The 22,974-nt window shown below is 40.9% G+C and overlaps 3 pseudogenes; all 3 read left to right on the forward strand.

The window, feature by feature from the left end:
• The first annotated feature begins 4,308 nt into the window (after positions 1 to 4,308).
• On the forward strand, positions 4,309 to 4,874 carry LOC127100525 (WAT1-related protein At4g19185-like; annotated as a pseudogene).
• Positions 4,875 to 5,403: 529 nt separating this feature from the next.
• Positions 5,404 to 6,660, forward strand: LOC127100526 (probable LRR receptor-like serine/threonine-protein kinase At4g30520; annotated as a pseudogene).
• A 9,715-nt stretch (positions 6,661 to 16,375) lies between these two features.
• LOC127100530 (uncharacterized) lies at positions 16,376 to 22,006 on the forward strand (annotated as a pseudogene).
• Positions 22,007 to 22,974: the final 968 nt, after the last annotated feature.

Here is a 22,974-nt window from a genome sequence, read left to right on the forward strand (position 1 = left end):
GTTGGACATGGTCCGATCCATGATGAGTCACACCGATCTTCCAAACTCCTTTTGAGGACATGCACTATTGACATCAGCTTACACACTTAACCGTGTTCCATCCAAAAGGTTGAAAAGATACCATATGAGATATGGAGTGGTAAGAGACCACATATGTCTTACATGAAGATTTGGGGTTGCGAAGTTTATGTGAAACGACAAATTTCAACTAAGCTTGAGCCCAAATATGACAAATGCTTATTTATGGGATATCCTAAAGAAACAAGAAGGTATCACTTCTACAATCCTACTGAGGGCAAAGTGTTTGTCGCTCGAACTGGAGTTTTCCTGGAAAGGGATTTTATTTCCAAAGGAACCAGTGGGAGGAAAGTAGAGCTTGAAGAAATTCAAGAATCACAAGGCATTGATATGAAGGTGAGAAAAACAAGAAAGGGGGGGTTTGAATTGTTTGGGAAAATAAGCGTTTTTGCAAAATAAAATCACACAGGATTTTATACTGGTTCGCTTATAACACAAAGCTACTCCAGTCCACCCGGCCAAGGTGATTTCGCCTTCAACAAGGACTTAATCCACTAATCTTGAAAGATTGTTTACAACCACGTCTAAGAGAAAGATCTCTTAGTCCTCTCAAGTATACAGACTGCGCATAGTCACTTGAGGAAATAAAACAATAGATAAAAAGACTATGTAATCTAGAGTGCTTCTAAGATAAGCAAATACTACAACAGTAAGAACAAAAGAGTGTTTCACGTTCTAAGCAAAAGCTTTGTGAAATATTGAGAGAGAGAGAGAGAGAATGTTTCAGTGTATGCTTGTGCGCCTCTCAATGTTGATTGCTGTCCTTTATATAGGAGTGAAAGGACGGTTGAAATTGATGGCAGATAATTTGTCTTGAATAGGAATTAATGCCATAACTTCTGTTGTTTCTTGCCAAAACAACTTTGTCTCCCTGAATAACTTCTTTCCAAATATAGTTTCTTTCCATTTGAATTTGAAGTTAACGTTACTCTTTCTGTATTAGGAAATCCATTATCAAAGTCTGCGTGACTCTGGGAATCTTGGAATCTTGCTGTGTTGATTCGGAGCTTCTGATGTTTATCTTAAGGAGTTCTGATGATGTCTTCAGATGACGCTGAGAGCTTCTGGAATGATATACCATTGTTCAGAGTCAGAACTTCTTCTTCAGATGCTTCTGATATTCTGCTGTTTTGCTCAGAGTTAGAGTTTCTTGAGCGTGTTTCTACTTCAGATGCTTCTGATCTTCTGATAATTTGTATCTGATATGATTCTGTATCTGATGACGTCATCAGATCTCTTCCTTCTTTCCTTAGAACCCTGCACACTTAGAAACTTTTCGTTAGGGTGCCATTTTTGGTTTCATCCTTTGTTATCATCAAAATCATGGAATCTGTTGTAGAACAATTTTTGTTCTTACATGATACACCTATGGAGGAATCAGATCAGGAAACACAAATAGTTGTGTAAGAGCAACCTGCTCAAGTAGAACAAGACCAGCATAGATCAGGCAGGATACATCACCTACCTGAGATATATGGATATCTGATCAAGGTGATGTATTACTCATGGATCAAGATGAGCCTGTGACCTACTCATGGAATCTTCGTTTTGATGAAACAGTAAAACTGTATGGATTCATCAAGGACGAAGGTGAGACTTATGTCTACAAGAAGGTTAGTGGGAGCATGATCGTATTCCTGGTATTATATGTAGATGACATATTACTCATTGGAATCGATATCCCTACCCTGCAACAAGTAAAATCCTGGTTGGGGAAATGCTTTTCTATAAAGGACCTAGGTGAAGCAGCCTATATATTAGGAATCAGAATCTATAGAGATAGATCACAAAACTGCTTGGCCTAAGTCAAAGTACATACATAGACAAAGTGCTGAGACGCTTTAATATGATTCCAATCTGGTTATGTGTTTTGCTTAAATGGTGGCACTGTGAGCTTGAAAAGTTCAAAGCAAGATACAGTTGATGATTCTACAACCGAGGTCGAGTATATTGCTGCCTTAAAGTGCAGCTGTCATACCCCAATTTTGTCCGGGCATTTTAAATTTTCATAAATTCGATTTAATTTTCAGTTTACATCATATGTACATCATAACATGCAGTTTATCATTAATAATACCTGAAATATCAGTCAGGATAAATTTATTGAAAATACAGACAATTCGGTTGAATCATTCCTCAAGTACGGACAAAATCAGCGGATAAAAACTTTCGAAATTAAAATTACAGACGCCAGTATTATTAATCTACGATTCATGTAGTTTAACCTGGTGTGCTCGTTGTATTTTTCAGCGGCTGTTTCAGTTACGTTTTGACCCGCCTGAGCCCTTTTAACCGGTGAAAATTTATTTCAAAATTTAAAGAAACGCTGTATTTTTTCAATAAGTATATTTTGTGCTGATCATTTTAGTGCATCCGATTTAAATTTTCGAGCAAATTTTCGCGCCCGACATTTATTCATTTTTGATTATTTTATTTTTTGTTTTTAGTTAAAATAATTAGTAAATTTAAATAGCATTAAGTAATTAATTGGTTTGATTGTATTTTGTTTATTTTAACTTTATTTATTTATTTTTGATTTGATTTTATTATTGAAACTCATTTTTATCTCCTAAAATATCTAGACTAAGGTTAGTTTCAACATTTGTTAATTTTATAAACCCTAGTATATAATATTAGTTTCATTAGCTTGAGAGAGAGGAGGAGAAACTCAGAAGAGCTGAGCGGCGCATATACATTCAATCCTCTCCCGCATTTTCAAGAGAGTCAATGAAAATATAGATAGTTTATCATCTAATAGAGAGAGTTGCATATGTTTTAGACACTCAACCTACCAAGGAATCAAACTATCATTTAAACTCGCACAACAACATTGTTTCTGTTTCCGAACTCAACCGCACCACCAACGGTATTGAATCTGCATCTCACGCTGTCAACCTCTCTTCAACGGTAAGTTACTCCGTCTTCATCGTCATTATTGTGTGTAACGATGCTCAATGTCTCGAGCTCAATATGGAAAATAATTGGATCTGCAACAAGATCAACGTCATCCATCGAGGTTCAAGTGGTTTTTTCAATTTGATTATCTCTGTTTACCATGTTCTAATTTATTTTTCATTTGCTATTTGTGCGTATCATGTCGGCATTTTTCGTTTCATTCTTTTAGTGTTTGATATGTATGTCACTGGTTTAAGAGTGTTGATGTTGTTTTCAACATGTTATGATTCTCGAATGTACAGGTTTCAGTTTTGCTCAGTTTCATATTAATCTTGCTAGGGGCTTCTGTTGAGCTAAGGTGGTGATATTTATTTGGGTCAATTCATATTGGGTTAGTGTTTGTAATGATGCGCGTATTTCGGTTATCTATTACAGTCTGATTATTCCATGTTTGCGCTGGATTTTGATGCTATAATAATGATGGTGTGACACCTATGTGTCATACCCCGATTTTGGCCCTGAAAAATTTCCCATCAATCATTCGTTTGCATTCTTTCTTCATTCACATTCATATCCTCCATTTCACATTCAAGATTCTACATTTCATATTCAAAATTTTCATTACATTGGAAATTTTTTCATTCATATTCAAGAATTTCCACATACTCATTCATAGTTCGATCACTTCATTCATTCATTCAATCATAATCATCCATGTACATGGCATATGAATAACTTATAATCAAAAAGCATCTCATCACATGAATACTTGAAGTTTCTAAGATGCAAAGAGAGATCTTTGTTCATTGCAAATCATAAGATTATCCAAAAAAAGACATACATAATTTACAAAAATTGGCATTTGGACCAAATCCAACCCATCCCCAAGAATCCCAATCCCAACTATTTCTTTTTCTTTCAACTCCTCAAGCGCAACCGTGCGTAGCTGCTGCCGACACCGGAGCGTTTAAAACCTATCCTCAGCAGGCTGGTACCATTCGCAGGAACGGTCACGTCGTCATCAAAGGCAGGCCGTGCAAGGCTGTTGAGGTTTCTACTTAAAAAAAAACATGAAAGCATGGACATGCGAAGTGTCACTTGATGGCATTGATATTTTCAATAAAAGAAAAGCTTGAAGATTTGTTCCTTCATCTCACAATTGTGATGTTCCCCATGTGAACCGTACCAACTATCAGTTGATCGATATATCTGAAGTTGATTTTGTGAGTCTGTTTGGTGGATGACGGAAGTACATCACACCAGATTGCTAGATCCTCCTGCATCTGATTTTACATGACAGGAAGACAATTCCAATAAACCTGCATCTGATTTTTCATGACAGGAAGACAAAATCCAACTTATGCTGCTGCAATTCAGCCAGCGACTCCAGTCTTTACATTTGTGTTGGCCTTAATGATGGTTTTGTACCGTGGACCAACACGGGTAGGATCTTCGGAATTGGACATTATATCACATGGTGAAATAAGTTCCAGAGGTCAACCAGAGCCTTCTAGATGGTTAGTTAATGGTTTAATGGATCTTGGACTTGACCATTTTCATCTTGGAGTTTTGTGCTTCATAGGGAACTGCACGTGCATGGCTTCTTTTCTATCCATTCAGGCTCCATTATTAAAAAAGTATCCTGCAAACCTATCTGTCACAACATATTCGTACTGCTTTGGAGCTTTACTGATGGTAACTGCATCATACTTCGAACTGATGAGTTAACTGATTGGAGTTTGAATCAGTCTGAAATATTTGCCATTTTATATGCTGAAATTATTGCATCTGCACTTAATTATGGAATCATCACATGGAGAAATTTTGGATTATCTTCACTACCAAAGTCGGAAACCAATTATAAACCGAGCATTGCCGCAGAAAACAAATGCAAGCCGTGACAGCAATGTGCTGATTCAGAATAATCAAAAGCAAAACGGCATGATTTCCAAAGGTAAATCGACCTCAAAAGTAGATTCACAAGCCAAGAGCTCGAGAATGCTGCATCGGATGTGTCGAACTTGTTTTCCAAAATTGAGCGGAAGGTTCTGGTTCAGATGCACATGACAGTGCACCAGACAATAAACAAAGTACCCTTGTTTTTCCCAAGGGAAATTCCATTCCAAGTGCCAAGGTACTGACATTCTTCAGGACAAAAACCTTTTCTGTTGATGTACAATGTCATGATCAGAGTGATACACAAGGACCTTCGTCGTGCATTGACGACGTCGTGGCTTCTCTCAAGGACAAAGTTGAAGCGTGCATGAAGTTTAAAGAAAACAACATTGATACGAAGCGAAGGCACTCACCTATTTGATGTTTCGGGATGAACAATCAGTGATACAAATTATACAAAGTGTAATTGAGACTACATCTACCTATTACACTACAATTTCAACCAAAAGAGTTTTGGTTAGCTCTGCAAAACAGATGGCTTATATAGAAAGCAGTCATTGCATTTCCCCTGTTAAAACGAATTCGAATAAGGCATAGTAGGGCAGTGTCATTAAATGAGGATATTTTGGGTTGTTGTGCGGTTGATCTGTGCTTCCGTATTATTTCTCCCTCAAAATCATATACACTGCAGGCCGAAAATGAAGCTGATAGAAGGGACTGGGTAAATAAAGTTACTGCAGAATAACAACATCTCAGGGAAAATACCACCGGAACTTGGAATTCTTCCCAAGCTTCAGACTTTAGACCTTTCAAGTAACAGTTCATTCCACCTTCCCTCAGTCAATTGAATAGTCTCAATTACCTGAGGCTGAACAACAATAGTTTGTCTGGACCCTTTCCTGTTTCGCTGGACAAAATTACACAACTTACTTTCTTGGACTTGTCTTATAACAATCTCAGTGGACCATTGCCCAAGTTTCCAGCCAGGTCATTTAATATTGTTGGAAACCCGTTAATTTGTATAAGCAAATCTATTGAAGGCTGCTCTGGAACAGTCACCCTTATGCCTGTTCCTGTCCCACAAGTATCATCACAAGGAAAACACAAGTCCAAAAAAGTAGCAATTGCTCTTGGGGTCGGCTTTAGTTGTGTTTTTCTCTTAATCGTGTGTTTTGAGCTCTTTTGGTATAAAAGAAAAGACAGCATGGATCCATCTTGTATATTGGTGATTATAAAGAGGAGGCTGTTGTTAGCTTAGGGAATCTTAAAAGTCTTGGTTTCAGAGAGCTCCAACATGCAACGGATAGTTTCAGCTCCAAGAGTATACTCGGTGTTGGAGGTTTTGGCAATGTTTATAGGGGGAAGCTTTGAGATGGTACAATGGTGGCGGTGAAAATACTGAAAGATGTAAATGGTAGTGCTGGCGAGTTACAGTTCCAAACAGAATTGGAAATGATCAGCCTGGCAGTTCACCGTAATTTACTCCGCCTAATTGGATATTGTGCTACTCCTACCGGAAGACTTCTGGTTTACCCTTACCTGTCTAACGGAAGTATCGCCTCCAGGCTTAGAGGAAAACCAGCTTTAGATTGGAACACAAGAAAGAGGATAGCAATTGGAGCCGCAAGGGGCCTTCTGTACCTTCATGAGCAATGTGATCCAAAAATAATACACAGAGATGTAAAGGCTGCCAACGTGCTTCTGGATGACGATTATGTGGCTATTGTTGGTGATTTTGGCCTTGCAAAGCTTCTCGATCATGCTGATTCCCATGTCCCTTGGAAACTCTGAATCAGACATAAAGGATGCTGCAGCAAATGACAATGCTCAACAGCTCGGCGAAGAGATGGTCCAATTTCCTTCTGTTGATGAACTGTTATCAATTTGTACAAAACTTTTGCATAAGGAATCTCTAGCTTTTCCTGTCCATGACTTGCTTGTAATGATATGCTCTCATGATGAGGGTAGATATAGATCTAATGTTGTCACTTTTCTTGTTGATCGGATCAAGGAATGTGGATTGGTTTCTAGTCATGGAAATGGTACCTTGTTGGCTGCACTGTTTCATGTTCTTGCTTTAATTCTTAATGAGGACGTTGTAGCAAGGGAAGCTGCTTCAAAAAGTAGCTTCATCAAAATTGCATCAGATATACTCTATCAGTGGGATTCAACTCTCAGTCAAGGGGAGAAAGGCCAGGTTCCTAAATGGGTCAGGGTTGCTTTTCTTGCATTAGACAGGTTGCTGCAAGTGGATGAAAGATTGAATTCTGAAATTGCAGAGCAGTTGAAGAAGGAAGTTGTGAATAGTACGCAGACATCGCTTACCATTGATGATGATAAGCAACACAACTTACAGTCTGCATTGGGCCTGTCTTCCAAGTATGCAGATATACACGAGCAGAAGAGACTTGTTGTAGATTTCCCAACAGAATATCACTTGGAAGCATTATTGTCGGCAAAATCACTAGCTACTTATGGTGATCAAGTGGGAAACATGTCAAAGAGTGTTGCATGCATAATTCACTTAACGCCTGAATTTGTTGTAAGTTGTTCAAATTACCAAAAATGGATGAAGACATTTGGTTCTGCACAACATATTATGGCCGGACATGAAAATAAGAATATAGAGGTACCGACTTTGAAAGCTCGTGCAAGAATGCAACCATTACCATTTCTTCTGTCATCCCTTCTGCCGTCAAGACCGCAATTAAAGTTGCCAGAGGAGAAATTTAGTGACGAGGACAATCTCGATGGCGATCTTGATGAACCATCAGATTCTGGTAATGAGACAGACCCTGATGACTTTCCACCATTTAAACCTTTGACAAAAGCCCAGCTCAGAAACCTTTCTAGAGCTCAGAAGAAAGCATATCTGGATGAGTTTGAGTACCGAAAAAAAAACTCTCTTTGTGAAGAAACAATTGAAGTATGAAAAGCATAGGGAGATCATGCTTTTAGACTTACGTACTTTCCGTATTCTGCTCTCCTAGCATGCAGTTTACATCTAATAATAGGGTTTATATCAACACAGTTTCAGGATATTACCAATGTTCGCTGCTAGACTTCACAGCCTACAAATTTTATTTGCTATGCGAGGTTTATCATTACTCAAAGTTGGTGGAGGAATGGTTTACTCTACGTGCTCAATGAATCCTATTGAAAATGAAGCTGTGGTTGCAGAGGTTTTGCAGAGGTGTGGCGAGTCTGTCAAACTTCTTGATGTGTCTAGTGAGCTTCCACAACTAATTCGTCGGACAGGTCTCAAAATATGGGAAAGTATATTTGAGCTTATTGAAGCTATTGTCGACAAGCCTCCTTCTGTGCTCGTTGCTTGCACTAGAAGGTTTGTCGGGTAATGCATATGGTCTTGTTGCTGAGGTAATGAGGAAATTAGTATCCATTGCTCCAATTCACTGTTAGCTTTTTGTCTCGCACCTATCAGGAGCAGTTCATGACTTGACCTCATCTGCTATGGATGAATTATGCACTTTCAGTGAAGCAATAAAATCTCTTCTTACTACGTCTGCTAATGGTGCTTTGATTTTGAGGGTTTTGCAAGCCTTGAGTTCCTTTGTCACCTCGTCGACTGAGAAAGAGAATGATGGAATTTCTCGGGCTCATTTTGAGTTTTCTGAAATCAATTCAGTATTAGAGCCCTTGTGGCATGAACTGAGCTGCTGCATAAGCAAGATAGAATCCTACTCTGAGCCAGCATCTGAGATTTCAACACCTTTCATTTCCATCAGGTCAGCACAATTTATCGTCATCAGCACCTCAATTCACACCTTCTCCCTGCAAGCATCAAACAATACATATCATATTCAAGTGAATTCACAGCAGTGAATAAATTTTTACCGGCGGTAAAAATTCATAAGCAACAAAAGGGAATCAAAATATTTCCAGGAGAAGGTACAAGGTACAAGTTACCTTTTTTCAGAGCAAGCACCAAAATGGGGTAGACAACAGAGCAACACAAGAAAACACTTCCAATTCCAATACTCTTTTGATCTCAGTGACCAATTCCAAACCCTAGCAGTGGGATTATAAAAGGGACGAATATTGTTCACAGAAGGGGGGAAGAGAGACGGCTACCATTCAAAAAAGAAAAAGAGAGGATTCAAGAAGACTGTTCACACAGAAAAATAACCATCCATACTCCACGCTTCAGCTGTAAAAACCACTAATCCCTTAAGCTCTCCTCCGCCACCCTTGTTGCAACCACAAAGGCTACAACCGGAACCGTCACATCACGACTTGACGCTCTTCCAGCAACAACAACGCAAAGCGGTAGCAACCTTGGTATTTCGGTAACTCACATGTTCGATTCCTTTCTCTTCCGTGTGCGTTTCCATGTGCATCATTTGATTGTTTTTTGTTTGTTTAATCTTCATTCAAGTCTTGAGTTTTTTTCTGAGTTACAGTGAAGAAATGGAAATCATTCATGCTACTGCTACTGTTATTTTTGTTATTTAGTTATATTGAGCGCCTGTTTATTATATTTATAGTAATGCAGGCAATATTTGAATAACAAAATAGTTCTAGTCCAGTGGTAGAAACATTTGTTGTTAAATCCTAGGTTCTGGGTTTGATCCTTGGGTTCTAGCCTTTCCTATTTTTAATATACTTTCCATTTCCTACTAGTTTTTATTATTACCATTTTTTTAAACCTTTTATTTTATTTATTTTTTTAAAATATCGATTTTAATTTATGGATTCAACGATTTCCATGTTGTTTATCCATAATTATTTTTATCGATATAGTGATAGTATTTCGCCGCGTTTTGACGAATCACATATGACATTTCAATTGTTGTCAATGTGTGCAAACCGGCTTTGAGCACATTATTTAGGTTTTGTGTGTCCCTCAATTTCCATCCGTGCAAATCCCGATTTTACTTTTTTTTCAATTTAATTTTTAAGTGTATTGTAAATATAACTTGTTGTGTTATTTTCTTCACATGGCTTACTCTTGGGCCTTCTTACAATGAGACAGTCCGCTTGCACTTACACTCATAAATTGCATTATTTGTTGTTTGGGCTCGATTTAATTATTCCAGTATTTTGAATCCCTATTTGACAAAATGTACCCCACTCCCCGATGTGTAATAATTTTGTACTGTTTTATTTCTTTATTGCTTGACTGTTTAGTTAGCTACTAACACAAGAATAAAATCAACCATTTCTAAAAATATCAAAAATAAGACTCGATCCAACGTCGAGTATTTTCTCAATAAAACAAATCAATCAATTTATCCCTCCCATTTCTATTCCATTGCTTTCAAACCTTCATCAAATGCTTGATCCAACGTCAAGCTATTTTTCATAATCAAAAACTCAAAAAATATTAATTCCTATCTAAACACTTTTCAATAAAGATGGAAGTGGAACGTGGTGTATACCACGCACTCCTGAGACTAGGATTCGAGATGTATATCTCGCCAATCCTAGCTCTCGCCATCATCCAAATTTATCCACTTTGTTTTCCCTCAAACACTCATTCAAATTCCTTTTAAACGTCCATCTATACTTGATCTAGTGTCAAGTCATTTTTCACAACAAAACTCAAAATACCTAATTCTTATTTAACACTTTTTCAATAAAGGTGGAAATGGAACATGGTGTATACCATGCACTCCTGAGGTTAAGATTCGAGACGTATGCCTCGCCAATCTTAACTCTCGCCATCGTCTAAAATTGTCAATGCGGTTTCGTCAAACCCTTTCTCAATCAAATCTAAGATACCTAAATCTTATTCAACACTTCTTCAATAAAGGTGGAAATGGAACATGGTGTATACCATGCACTCCTGAGGTTAAGATTCGAGACGTATGCCTCGCCAATCTTAACTCTCGCCATCGTCTAAAACTGTCAATGCGGTTTCGTCAAACCTCTTCTCAATCAAATTCCAAAATACTTAATCCCTATCTTAACCTCTTTCAATAAAGATGGAAATGGAACATGGTGTATACCGTGCACTCCTGAGGCTAGGATTCGAGATGTATATCTCGCTCATCCAAGTTCTCGCCATCACTCAAAATACACCAAACAAATCAATTTCTTTTTCTCGCCGCCGTGCGATTAATCAAAAACCTTTTTCATAAATGAAAGATATATTGTCTTAAGAGATACAAAACAATGTTTCGGCCACGACTGTTGAGTAGAGATAAATGACGCTTTTCCGAATGTAGATTTATAAATTCGTTCGATGTGTGGTATGCGTTCACTCCTCATCTGTTTTGGGTAAAATAATGTTTTCGTCGATTAATACAGTATGACTTTCGCTAAAATCGACCAACAAACAAAACATTTTTCTACCCAGAACTACGTAAGCCTTGATTTCTCTTTTGAGATACGTAGGAGCAGGATTTGTAAATCTTGTCAGGCCCATTAATAAAAAACTTAGGTTTAGTCCTTCGTCAAAAATCCAAAAACATTCTCTTCTCATCCTTTCTTTCTTTCCCACCTAATAATTCGAAAAGCCTAACATTTCAAACTTACATTAACGCACACAACTGACCTAACGGTTCCCGTTGAGTACAACGGACGTGAGGGGTGCTAATACCTTCCCCTTGCGTAACCGACTCCCGAACCCTGATATTGGTTGCGATGACCATATCTTATCCTTTCTTTTGTCCTGGGTTTTATCGATATTTCCCCTTTCCTTTTTAGGAATAAATAAAGTTCGGTGGCGACTCTGTTTAGTCCATCATTGCGAGCGTGCAATCACGTTTCGCTTTGAAGTCGTATCCCCATTTTTTCGAGGTGCGACAGATGGCGACTCTGCTGGGGAATGTTGTTCCCTACGTGAGTCAAGCCTAGTTAGGACGTTTGTGTGCCTTTGTTTGTTTAATTGTGTGGCTTTTCTTTATTGTTTTATCATCTTTATTATTATATTGATATATCTGTTGTATATTGGTTCTCTTGTGATTGTTGGTATTTGGGTATTTGATTGCAAACCATGTGGGAAAGACTCTACACCCAAGTCTAGAGTGAAAAAACATAAGGTAAGATGATGGTTGAGTAGTACAGACTCCCGAGGTGTATACTTCGTAAGAGTCGGTACGAGAACCTCACTTAGAGTAGATCCTTTTGCAAATATTGTCGCCCGAGGTGTATACCTCGTAAGCTTCGATGTTTCAAAGGGGTCCATGACTCTAAGAACCTTTTAGAACATTGAACCTTTGGCCAACTAGAAATGATGGTTGCGTAGTATGGATTCCCGAGGTGGATACTTCGTAAGGATCGATACGAGAACCTCGCTTAGAATAGATTCCCTAGATGGAGTTGACGACCGGAAAGTATTTTCCGTAAGCGTCAAACAGTCTTTTGAATCCATGACTCTGAGTACCCTGTCTAGAACCCAGTCGATGGTTGCGTAGTGCGGACTCCCGAGGTGAATACCTCGTAAGGGTCGGTACGAGAACCTCACCCAGAATAGATTCCCTTGATGGAGTTGATGACCGGGAAGTATTTCCCGTAAGCGTCAAACATTCTTGTTGGTCAATGACTCTGGGGATCCTTTGTAACAAAGCCTTAGATCATACCCGGTGAGAACCCTGTTTTGGAAAGCAATCAAATTTATCCATACCTCGGACCTCTGAACCTATCCAAAAAAAAAAAAAAAAAAAAACATTGCATCCATCCATTCATTGCATATGCATAAAAAGCAAAACTCTTAGTTGTTTCGCATTATTTCAGGAATCCGAGACTTGTTAGCAAGATGAATCCTGAGAGAAGAGGCACTTTTCAGTTCAAATACAAGAACGTGGACCTTACCAGCCTACAGAAGTTGAGTGCCAAAGTAACACCCCTCAAACTCAACAGCTTTGTACAAAACTATGGGAGAATTCTGGACATCCTGAATGAGAAGATAGACATGATGACCGCAGTGACTATTGCTCAGTTCTATGATCCACCTCTACGTTGTTTCACATTTTCTGACTTCCAGTTGGCTCCTACCTTGGAGGAGGTTGAGAGGATCATAGGCCGGAATTTGAAGGATCACAATCCATTTCCTAAGCTTGATGAAGATATTCCTCCCAAGAGAATAGCTTCAGCTTTGGGTCTGAAAGTTTCTGAAGTCGTGGATAATTGGGATGTGAAAGGACCTTTCAGTGGTTTTTCTAGGAAGTTCTTGGAAGATCAGGCCAAGAAGATGGAAAAAGAAGGGGATTGGGAATCCTTCTATGCTGTGTTAGCCGTGTTGGTATATGGGATAGTTCTCTTCCCGAATATTGACCATTTTGTGGATCACCTGGCTGTGAGAATTTTCCTCTCCGGTAACCCTGTACCGTTCCTATTGGCAGATATCTACTACACTCTCCATGATCGTCATGAGAAGAAGGGAGGAATCGTCTTATGCTGTGCACAGTTGTTGCATGCTTGGTTTAGATCCCATATGCCCGAAGAAGGTCCTTTTGTCTCGAAGGAACTCAAGCCCTTCCAGAAGCTAGCTTCCCTCACCTCCAGTCATGTTAAGTGGTATATCAGGGATTGGGAAACCGAGAATATGATTGTCAGCATTGGAGATTTTTCCAATGTGCCTTTGATAGGAACCAAGGGTTGCATCAACTATAATCCTGTGTTATCTCTGAGGCAACATGGGTACCCTATGAATGGTCCTCCAAAAGCTGAAGCCCTGGAGCCTTTCATCTTACATAGTATTGAAGCAGATCATCCCATGGTGAAAAAGATCAAGAGGTCTTGGCGAGCAGTTATCAGGAAAGGTAAGGAGTTGGGTAAGAGAAATGTCATTGCCCAAGAGCCTTACACTTGTTGGGTTAGAGAGAGGGTTCAAATGATTAAACTCCCTTATCCATTTGATCCTTCTATCTATCCATTGGTTCCGGAGCCAGAACCCATATTACCTGAAGATGTAGAGAAGCTCAATGCCCGTATCAAGGAGTTGGAGTTGGAAAATGCTGATTTGAGAATCAAACTTGGCCGTGTCTCGATAGAGAATGGGAACTTGAAAGACGATCAACAAAAGAAGGACAAAGAGCTTGAAATCTCCAACAAAAGAGCTAGAGAGTCTGAAACAAGGAGATAAAAGTTTGGACAAGCGCTCTATAGCACCAAATCTGTGTTCAAGTCAAAGGAAGAGGAGTTGGATAGAGCTCTACTCCGGATTCAGAAACTCAACAAGACTCTGGAACTGACCCTTGAAATGAAGAGGGAGGCGCGGTTGATTTCTGAGATTCGTACTCGTGAACTGGAAAATACCATTCAGAAGTACAAGGATACTCTGGAACGCGAGAAGCTGAAGACTGAAGAGTCAGAAAGAGTTTGCACACGGTTGAAATATCATTTGGATCGAGCCGATGCTAGAATCCAGGCACTTGAAGGTGGGGATCAGGATGCTGCCTATATGGTGTTGCTAGGCGAGTGCAGATATTGGAGAAACCTCTATAGGGACATAGAGGTGACCAAGGCTGAAGACGTGCGCATCATTCAAGATCTTCAAGGGCTTTACACTGAGTGGAAGGGCAAATTTCTGAAGCTGTCCGGATTTGCGAGTTCCATCATGCGTGAGCTACCTGAGAAACTGCAAGAAGCTGATTGGTGCATGTGTCCAGAGAACACCCCGCATCAAGTCTTTAATTTCATTAAGTTTTGTAAGGCAATGCTAGAAGGGCTGACTACCGATCTTGCTACGGTTCGGAAAGCCCATAAGCCATGAGCACGTTGTTTGTATTTGAACTTTGCTATGAGATTAATGAAAATCACTTTTGAGATTCATTTTTATTGTGTTTCATTTCCTTATTACTTTAAATATTTGCGAACAAGTGTTGTGACATTTTTGAAATAAATGATTGAAACTAACCAAGAGTTTTGCAAACAAATGCATCCATACATGCATTCATACATTTTCAAAAAAATAGAGTCTCATTCCGCCCTTTCTTCCTCCAGTTTCACGCTGAATTTTCAACACCAGTATAATACTCGCGCCAGAGCAAGACAGAGAATGGCTGAACAAGAACAAGAGAGCGCCCGAGTTAGAGCTGAGCTAGACGAAATCAAAGGAGGCATGTCCCAGATGCGAGAGATGCTGCAAGCTTTAACCTTCAGGTTTGAGGTTCCACAAGCGACCGTTATTTCAGAGACCATGGGCCCAGCAGTAGAAGTCCCACCTCAGAGGACGTTACCCTCAACCCTTCCTCCGTATGGGCTACCTTATGACTTCGTCCCCCGAGCGAAGGTGGTGCACGACATGGGGCAATCTGTCCAACAAGCCGTGCCATTACCGGTTTACACTGATGCACGTCCAGTCATCCATACTGTGGTTCCACCAGCTGCCTATACTAGACATGTTCCTCATTATGAAGATCAAAACCACATGTATCAGACTGTTGACTCAACCGTCGCTGGTGACGAAGTAAGGTTTGAGGACTTCAGAGAAGTAAAGGAGAACATGCAGCTCCTCGAGAAGAAGTTCCGAGATCTAGAAGGAGACCACGTCTTTGGATCTGCTGCCAAAGAAATGTGCCTGGTGTCCGGGTTGGTGATTCCAGCCAAATTCAAAACTCCGGACTTCGACAAATACAAGGGGCACACTTGTCCAAAAAGCCATCTCATCATGTATTAACGCAAAATGGCTGCACACGTGGACGACGACAAGCTGATGATCCACTGTTTTCAAGACAGCTTGAGTGGGGCTCCTTCTAAATGGTACCTAAGTCTGGATCAGAACAGGATCAGGTGTTTCCAGGACCTGTCAGACGCATTCATAAAACATTACAAATATAATATGGATATGGCGCCTGACAGAAGACAGCTGCAGAGCATGTTCCAACATGATAAGGAGTCCTTTAAAGAATACGCTCAAAGATGGAGGGAACTGGCTTCTCAGGTTGAACCACCTCTTGCTGAGAAAGAATTGGCTGAACTGTTTATCGACACTGTCCAACCCCAGTTCTACGAGAAGATGGTTGGAAGTGCTTCCTTGGGATTCTCCGAGCTTGTTGCTATAGGAGCTCGTGTTGAATATGGTGTAAGGAATGGGAAACTGGCGGCTGTAGCTGGAACTTCAAATGCTAATCCAAAGAAGTTCTCTGGAGGGTTTCCTAGAAAGAAGGAAGGGGAAACAAATGCTGTGACTGCTGGTCAGGGAAGAGCTCCTCCAAGAAGGAAACCACAACAATACTCACCTCAGCAGTATGTTCAACAACCGATTCCCTATCAACAACCCATGTATCCAGTCCAGTACGCTCCTCAGCCGTACGTAGCTGCTGTGACGCCTGCATTCAATCAACAGCCTGCTCAGGCTTATCAAGCGCCTCCAGCTTACTGACCAGCTCCAGTTCAACAACGTGCCGCGGCTCCGCCAGCTTATCAACAAGCACCAGCAGTTCCTGTTTATCAACAACCGAGAGCTCAAGCGCCGAGGCAGAATGCTCAGAACCAAAATAGGAGACAAGGGGAGAGGGTGACCTTCAACCCAATCCCAATGTCCTACACTGAGCTTTATCCCTCCTTGTTGCAAAAGGGGTTGGTAGTTCCCAGACCTATGGGACCTCCACCTGATCGTCTTCCTCCATGGTACAACCCTAATGCACACTGTCCTTTTCACGAAGGTGCCCCCGGGCATGACCTAGAAGGTTGTTACGCTCTAAAGCATAGGGTTCGGGAATTGATTGAGAGCAAGATCTTGTCTTTTAAGGACATGGGACCGAATGTGAAGAACAATCCTCTTCCTCCCCATGGAGATCCTGCGGTGAACGCCATTGAAGATGCATCTACTGTTGTTACGGTTGAGAAGGTGGAGGATGTTAAGACTCCTTTGGCAGCATTCCATGCCCGATTGGTGGAAGCTGGCCTGATCAATGTTAATCATGACAATTGTGAAGAGTGTGCCACATACCCAAAGGGATGTCAGGTGGTACGAGACAACATTCAAGGTTTGATGGATAAAGGAGTGCTTCAAGTCTCCAGTGTTGCAAAGAACGAAGACGTGTTGGTAATTGAACCTTGTTTCAATTTACCTGAACCGGTCGAGATCCCATATTATAGTGGTGGAGTGGTTCCAGTGAATAGTGAGTTGTCGCCTATCGAGATATGTATGCCCGCGCCTTTTCCATATGAGAGCACCAAGGCCGTGCCTTGGAAATATGAGATTACTGCTGTGGATAAGGTTGTGGAAGGAAGTTCAGATGCTGAGGTGACAAAAGCTGTAAGTGAAGACGTCACCAATATTGCAGGAATGAGCAGAATGACCCGTAGTGGTCGAATCTATACGCCCGAATTCAATGTGACTCCTCAAGGGCCAAACAAGGAATCAACGGTTGCAGCTCCCACTAAAGAACCCGAAGTGGTCCAATCCGAAGATGCTGTTGAATTCTTGAAGTTAATCAAGAGAAGTGATTACAAAGTGGTGGATCAGTTACATCAAACACCGTCTAAGATCTCCATTCTATCTCTGTTACTGAACTCCCAAGCCCATAGGGAAGCTTTGTTGAAGGTGCTTGCTCAAGCTCATGTAACGCAGAGCATAACAGTTGACCAATTTGATGGAGTAGTGGCAAACATCACAGCTTGTAATACTTTGAGCTTCAGTGGAGAGGAATTACCTGAGGATGGACAAAATCACAATCGTGCTCTCCATATCTCGGTAAAATGCAAAGATGATGCTTTGGCAAGAGTGTTGGTTGATACTGGATCTTCTCTGAATGTGATGCCAAAAAGAACACTCGCTAAGTTATCTTATCAAGGACCAGCTATGAAGCCTAGTGCCTTGGTAGTGAAAGCTTTTGATGGTTCCAGGAGAACCGTGATTGGAGAGGTTGAACTGCCCATATTGATTGGCCCTCACATATTCCCGATTAATTTCCAAGTCATGGATATTAATCCAGCATATAGCTGCTTGTTGGGACGTCCGTGGATTCATGCTGCAGGGGCAGTTACCTCCACCTTACATCAAAAAATGAAGTTTGTAGTGGACAATCAATTAATCATCATTTCTGGAGAGGAGGACTTTGTGGTCAGTCACCTTTCATCCTTCAGATATATTGAGGCTGATGAGGACGCTTTGGAAACTTCTTTCCAAGCTCTTGAAATAGCCAATGCCACTTTTGTGGAGATGAAGGACCCTGTTGGGAAAGCTTGTTCATCTTTCGCGTCTCTGAAAAGCGCAAAGTCTAGTATTGAAGGAGGAAACCCTGAAGGTTGGGGTCAACTTATTGATATTCGTGAGAAGCATGATCGCTTTGGTCTGGGATATGTGCCTTCCGCTGTGAAAGGAGCCCGAGTCCCTACAAAGGACAACACCCGAAGCATCCAGGAAGTTTTCCTCAGCACAGGATTCATCCATGGAGATCAGATCAATGCAATTGAAGATAGCACCGCGAATGAAGATGAGCCATGTTTGGTTTACCGGTGTGAGACAGCTTTGAACAACTGGAAGGCGGTTGAGATCCCCGAAATTTTTCCTTTGTCAAAGTAATAATTGTTGTATTTTTCCTTTCAAATCCTTAGCTCTGCCCAAGGCTAATGGATCATGTTGCAGGGCCCACTTTCATTTTCAAATAATCATTATCAATGAGTAAAAGGCATTTTGTTAAATTCTTAAAATTCATTTATTTTGCTTTCTCTTAAGAAAATGGCGATATTTTCAAAAACAAAAAAAAACTTTTCATTTATACATCTTTTATTTTTACTTTTCTAAAAGAAATCAATCATTCAAACATGCAGAATAAACGATAACCCCGTTGAATCCAATGATTTTACTACCTCTCATAACTTTGACTCCCCTATCTACCAAGCGGAAGAAGAGGGTGAAGAAGATTGTTACATCCCCGACGAACTGGCAAGGCTGCTCGAGCACGAGTCCAAAGCCCTTCAGCCACATGAAGAACCGGTGGAAACAATCAACCTTGGCACAGAGGAAGAGAAGAAAGAAGTCAAAATCGGCACCACTCTTGAAGCAAGCGTCAAAGAGAGATTGGTTAAGCTGCTACAGGAATATGTGGATGTATTTGCATGGTCATACCAAGATATGCCAGGTCTAGACACCGACATCGTTGAGCACAAGCTTCCGCTTCAGCCAGAATGCCCACCAGTAAAATAGAAACTCCGAAGAACAAGACCAGATATGGCTCTGAAGATTCGTGAAGAAGTCAAACGACAATTTGACGCTGGTTTTCTCGCAGTGGCGAAGTACCCACAATGGGTAGCTAATATTGTACCTGTACCCAAAAAGGATGGAAAGGTGAGGATGTGTGTCGACTATAGGGATCTGAATAGAGCTAGCCCAAAGGACGATTTCCCTCTACCACACATTGATACTCTAGTAGACAACACTGCAAGTTTTGCTGTATTCTCCTTTATGGATGGTTTTTCTGGATACAATCAAATCAAGATGGCTCCAGATGACATGGAGAAGACCACTTTTATTACCCCTTGGGGCACTTTTTGCTACAAGGTAATGCCTTTCGGTCTCAAAAATGCTGGGGCAACTTACCAGAGAGCTATGGTCACTCTCTTCCATGATATGATGCACAAGGAGATAGAGGTCTACGTTGACGACATGATCGCTAAATCTCAGAATAAAGAAGATCATATGAACCATCTGAAGAAGCTATTTGAACGCCTCAGAAAGTTTAGATTACGATTAAACCCTGCAAAATGCACATTTGGTGTCCGTTCAGGGAAGTTGCTTGGTTTCATTGTTAGTCAACGAGGAATTGAGGTAGACCCTGACAAGGTCCGAGCTATACAAGAAATGCCTGCTCCACGCACCGAGCGAGAAGTCAGAGGTTTCCTTGGACGTTTGAATTACATCTCAAGGTTTATCTCACACATGACGGCCACGTGTGAGCCTATCTTCAAATTGCTTCGAAAAGACCAAGATGTTGAATGGAATTCTGATTGTCAAAATGCTTTTGAGAAGATCCGTCAATACTTGCAAGAGCCTCCTATTTTGATTCCACCTGTCCCGGGAAAGCCATTAATCATGTATATGATTGTGCTTGAAGGATCAATGGGATGTGTGCTGGGGCAACATGACGAAACTGGTCGGAAAGAACATGCTATTTACTATCTGAGTAAAAAGTTTACCGATTGTGAAAGTCGATATTCACTTTTGGAGAAAACTTGTTGTGCGCTAGCATGGGCCGCCCGTCGTTTAAGGCAGTACATGGTTTGCCATACTACTTTGTTGATCTCGAAGATGGATCCAATAAAGTATATCTTTGAGAAACCTGCCTTGACTGGAAGACTTGCCCGTTGGCAGATGCTTTTGTCAGAGTACGACATCCAGTACGTAACTCAGAAGGCGATTAAGGGAAGTGTGTTAGCAGAGTATCTTGCTCATCAACCAGTTGAAGACTATCAGCCATTGAAGTTTGATTTCCCCGATGAGGACATAATGGTGATAAAGGATTGTGAGATCCCAGGCCCAGATGAAGGACCAGAACCAGGATCTCGATGGAAGCTCGCATTTGATGGTTCCTCCAATTACAGTGGTCATGGTGTGGGGGCTGTTTTGATGAATCCAAATGGTGGCTTTACCCCTTTCACAGCAAGGTTGTGCTTTGATTGTACGAATAATGTCGCTGAATATGAAGCTTGTATCCTTGGTCTTGAAGCTGCAATTGATCTCCGAATCAAGATCCTTGAGGTGTATGGAGATTCAGCCTTAGTAATCTATCAAGTCAAAGGTGAATGGGAAACCCGTGATGCGAAGTTGATCCCATATCGTGCTCATGTTGTGAAGATGATAGAATACTTCGATGATGTCACTTTCCATCACATCCCGAGGGTAGAAAATCAAGTGGCTGACGCTTTGGCAACATTAGCATCAATGTACCAAGTCAGATTCCATAATGAAGCTCCACTTATTCGAATCGAGCGAAAAGATGAGCCTGCCTACTGTCAGCTGATTGAAGAAGAAACTGATGGTAAACCGTGGTTTCATGACATCAAGCGATATCTTTTAAGTCAAGAGTATCCAGAAGATGCTACATTGTTGGATAAGAAAACTCTGAGGAGGTTATCATCCAAATTCTTTTTGAGCAATGATGTGCTTTACAAGAGAAACCATGACATGGTTCTGCTCAGATGCGTGGATAGACACGAAGCAGACATGTTAATCAAGGAGATTCATGAAGGATCCTTTGGGACCCATGCCAATGGACATGCCATGGCCAAAAAGATTTTGAGAGCTGGCTATTACTGGTTGACCATGGAGTCTGATTGTTTCAGCTATGCAAGAAAATGTCATAAATGCCAAATTTATGCTGATAAGGTGCATGTGCCGCCAACACTACTGAATGTTTTGACGTCGCCTTGGCCGTTCTCAATGTGGGGCATCGACATGATTGGTGCTATAGAGCCTAAGGCTTCCAATGGTCACCGCTTCATCCTGGTCGCCATCGATTACTTTACTAAATGGGTAGAGGCTGCTTCCTACACCAATGTGACGAGACATGTGGTTGCTCGCTTTATCAAGAAGGAGATTATTTGTCGCTATGGAATCCCAAGCAAGATCATCACTGACAACGGTTCAAACTTGAACAACAAGACAATGACAGAATTATGTGAGAGTTTCAAGATTGACCACCATAATTCTTCTCCATATCGTCCAAAGATGAATGGTGCTGTTGAAGCTGCCAACAAAAATATCAAGAGGATCCTGCAAAAGATGGTGAAAACTTATAAGGATTGGCACGAGATGCTACCCTTTGCTTTGCATGGACACCGGACCTCAGTCCGCACTTCAACAGGGGCAACCCCATTCTCCTTAGTATATGGGATGGACGCAGTCCTCCCGATCGAAGTAGAGATACCTTCCACGAGAATATTGATGGAAGCCAAGCTGGACGAAGCTGAATGGATCCAAAACAACTATGATCAGCTTAACCTCATTGATGAGAAGCGCATGACCGCTCTGTGCCATGGACAATTGTACCAACAACGAATCAAGAAGGCATTTAACAAGAAGGTCCGTCCTCGAGAGTTCAAGGAAGGAGATCTCGTGCTCAAGAAGATCTTGCCAGTACACAAAGATTCACGTGGGAAGTGGACTCCCAACTATGAAGGCCCATACGTTGTAAAGAGAGCGTACTCTAGAGGTGCTCTATTTCTCACAACTATGGATGGCGAAGAGCTCATTCACCCTGTGAACTCTGATGCAGTCAAAAGATACTATGCCTGACAAATCCCGGTGGACTGAAAACCCGAAAGGGCAGTCCAGGCAAAAGTTAAGGATAAAAAAAAATGGTAGCTCGCTAAGTTGAAAACCTGAAAGGGCGACTTAGGCAAAAAGGAGCGTCCCGGTGGATTGAAAACCCGAAAGGGCGATCCAGGCAAAAATTAGGGACAAAAGGCATAGACTGCATCGGTTCGTCACTAATCAACACAGAAGAGCTGAAAGTGGAAGATCAACTTGACTGCTCCCTTCAGAAGCAAGGTCTCGTGGAGTCATTGTTATTAGGGATAGTAGTAGTCATTGCGATTCAATGTAAACCTTTCCCTATTGCCATTTTCAAATTTGTAACATTCCATGGAGCTACGCCATTTGCGTGCTACCATTCTTGAATAAATACAAGTTTGCCTATCAAATTCTATCATTTGCTGTTTTCTCTGACTTTCTTTGTTATGCAAAATGTCATTTATTTGTTAATAATGAAATTTTGAACTCAAAAAGAATTTTTCAACATAATGAGAAACACAATTTTGCTTTGACATGTGGAAATATTAAAAGGAAATCTTTCGTCTTTCCCCGCAAGTCTCAAGTTGCAAGACTCCCCTTGGATGATCAACATCTATCTCTAGAGAGCACAAATTTATCATTCTCTGGAAGGATTATTGGGCCAGTTGTAACTGTTCAGCTTGATAGATCCTCCTTTAATGCATTTACTCACTCCTTTGGTTGAGTTATTGGTGTTGAGGATTCAGTACCTCCCTAAAGCTTTCCTTAATTATCAGTCTGTATATAGTCAGCATTTGCATTTCATGATCATTCATACATCATGCATATAAGCAAAATCCAAATCATGCATAGCCGAAATGTACTTTGTGCTCATTTTGCATTGACCCAGGTCACGTTGGTGATTGTTATCCCTTGACCCAAAGACCAGTTGTCGCTAATATCGTCGTTGGCATCACTAC

This window comes from Lathyrus oleraceus, chromosome 7 (genome assembly GCF_024323335.1).
Source record: "Lathyrus oleraceus cultivar Zhongwan6 chromosome 7, CAAS_Psat_ZW6_1.0, whole genome shotgun sequence".
In the NCBI taxonomy this organism is placed as follows: Eukaryota; Viridiplantae; Streptophyta; class Magnoliopsida; order Fabales; family Fabaceae; genus Lathyrus; species Lathyrus oleraceus.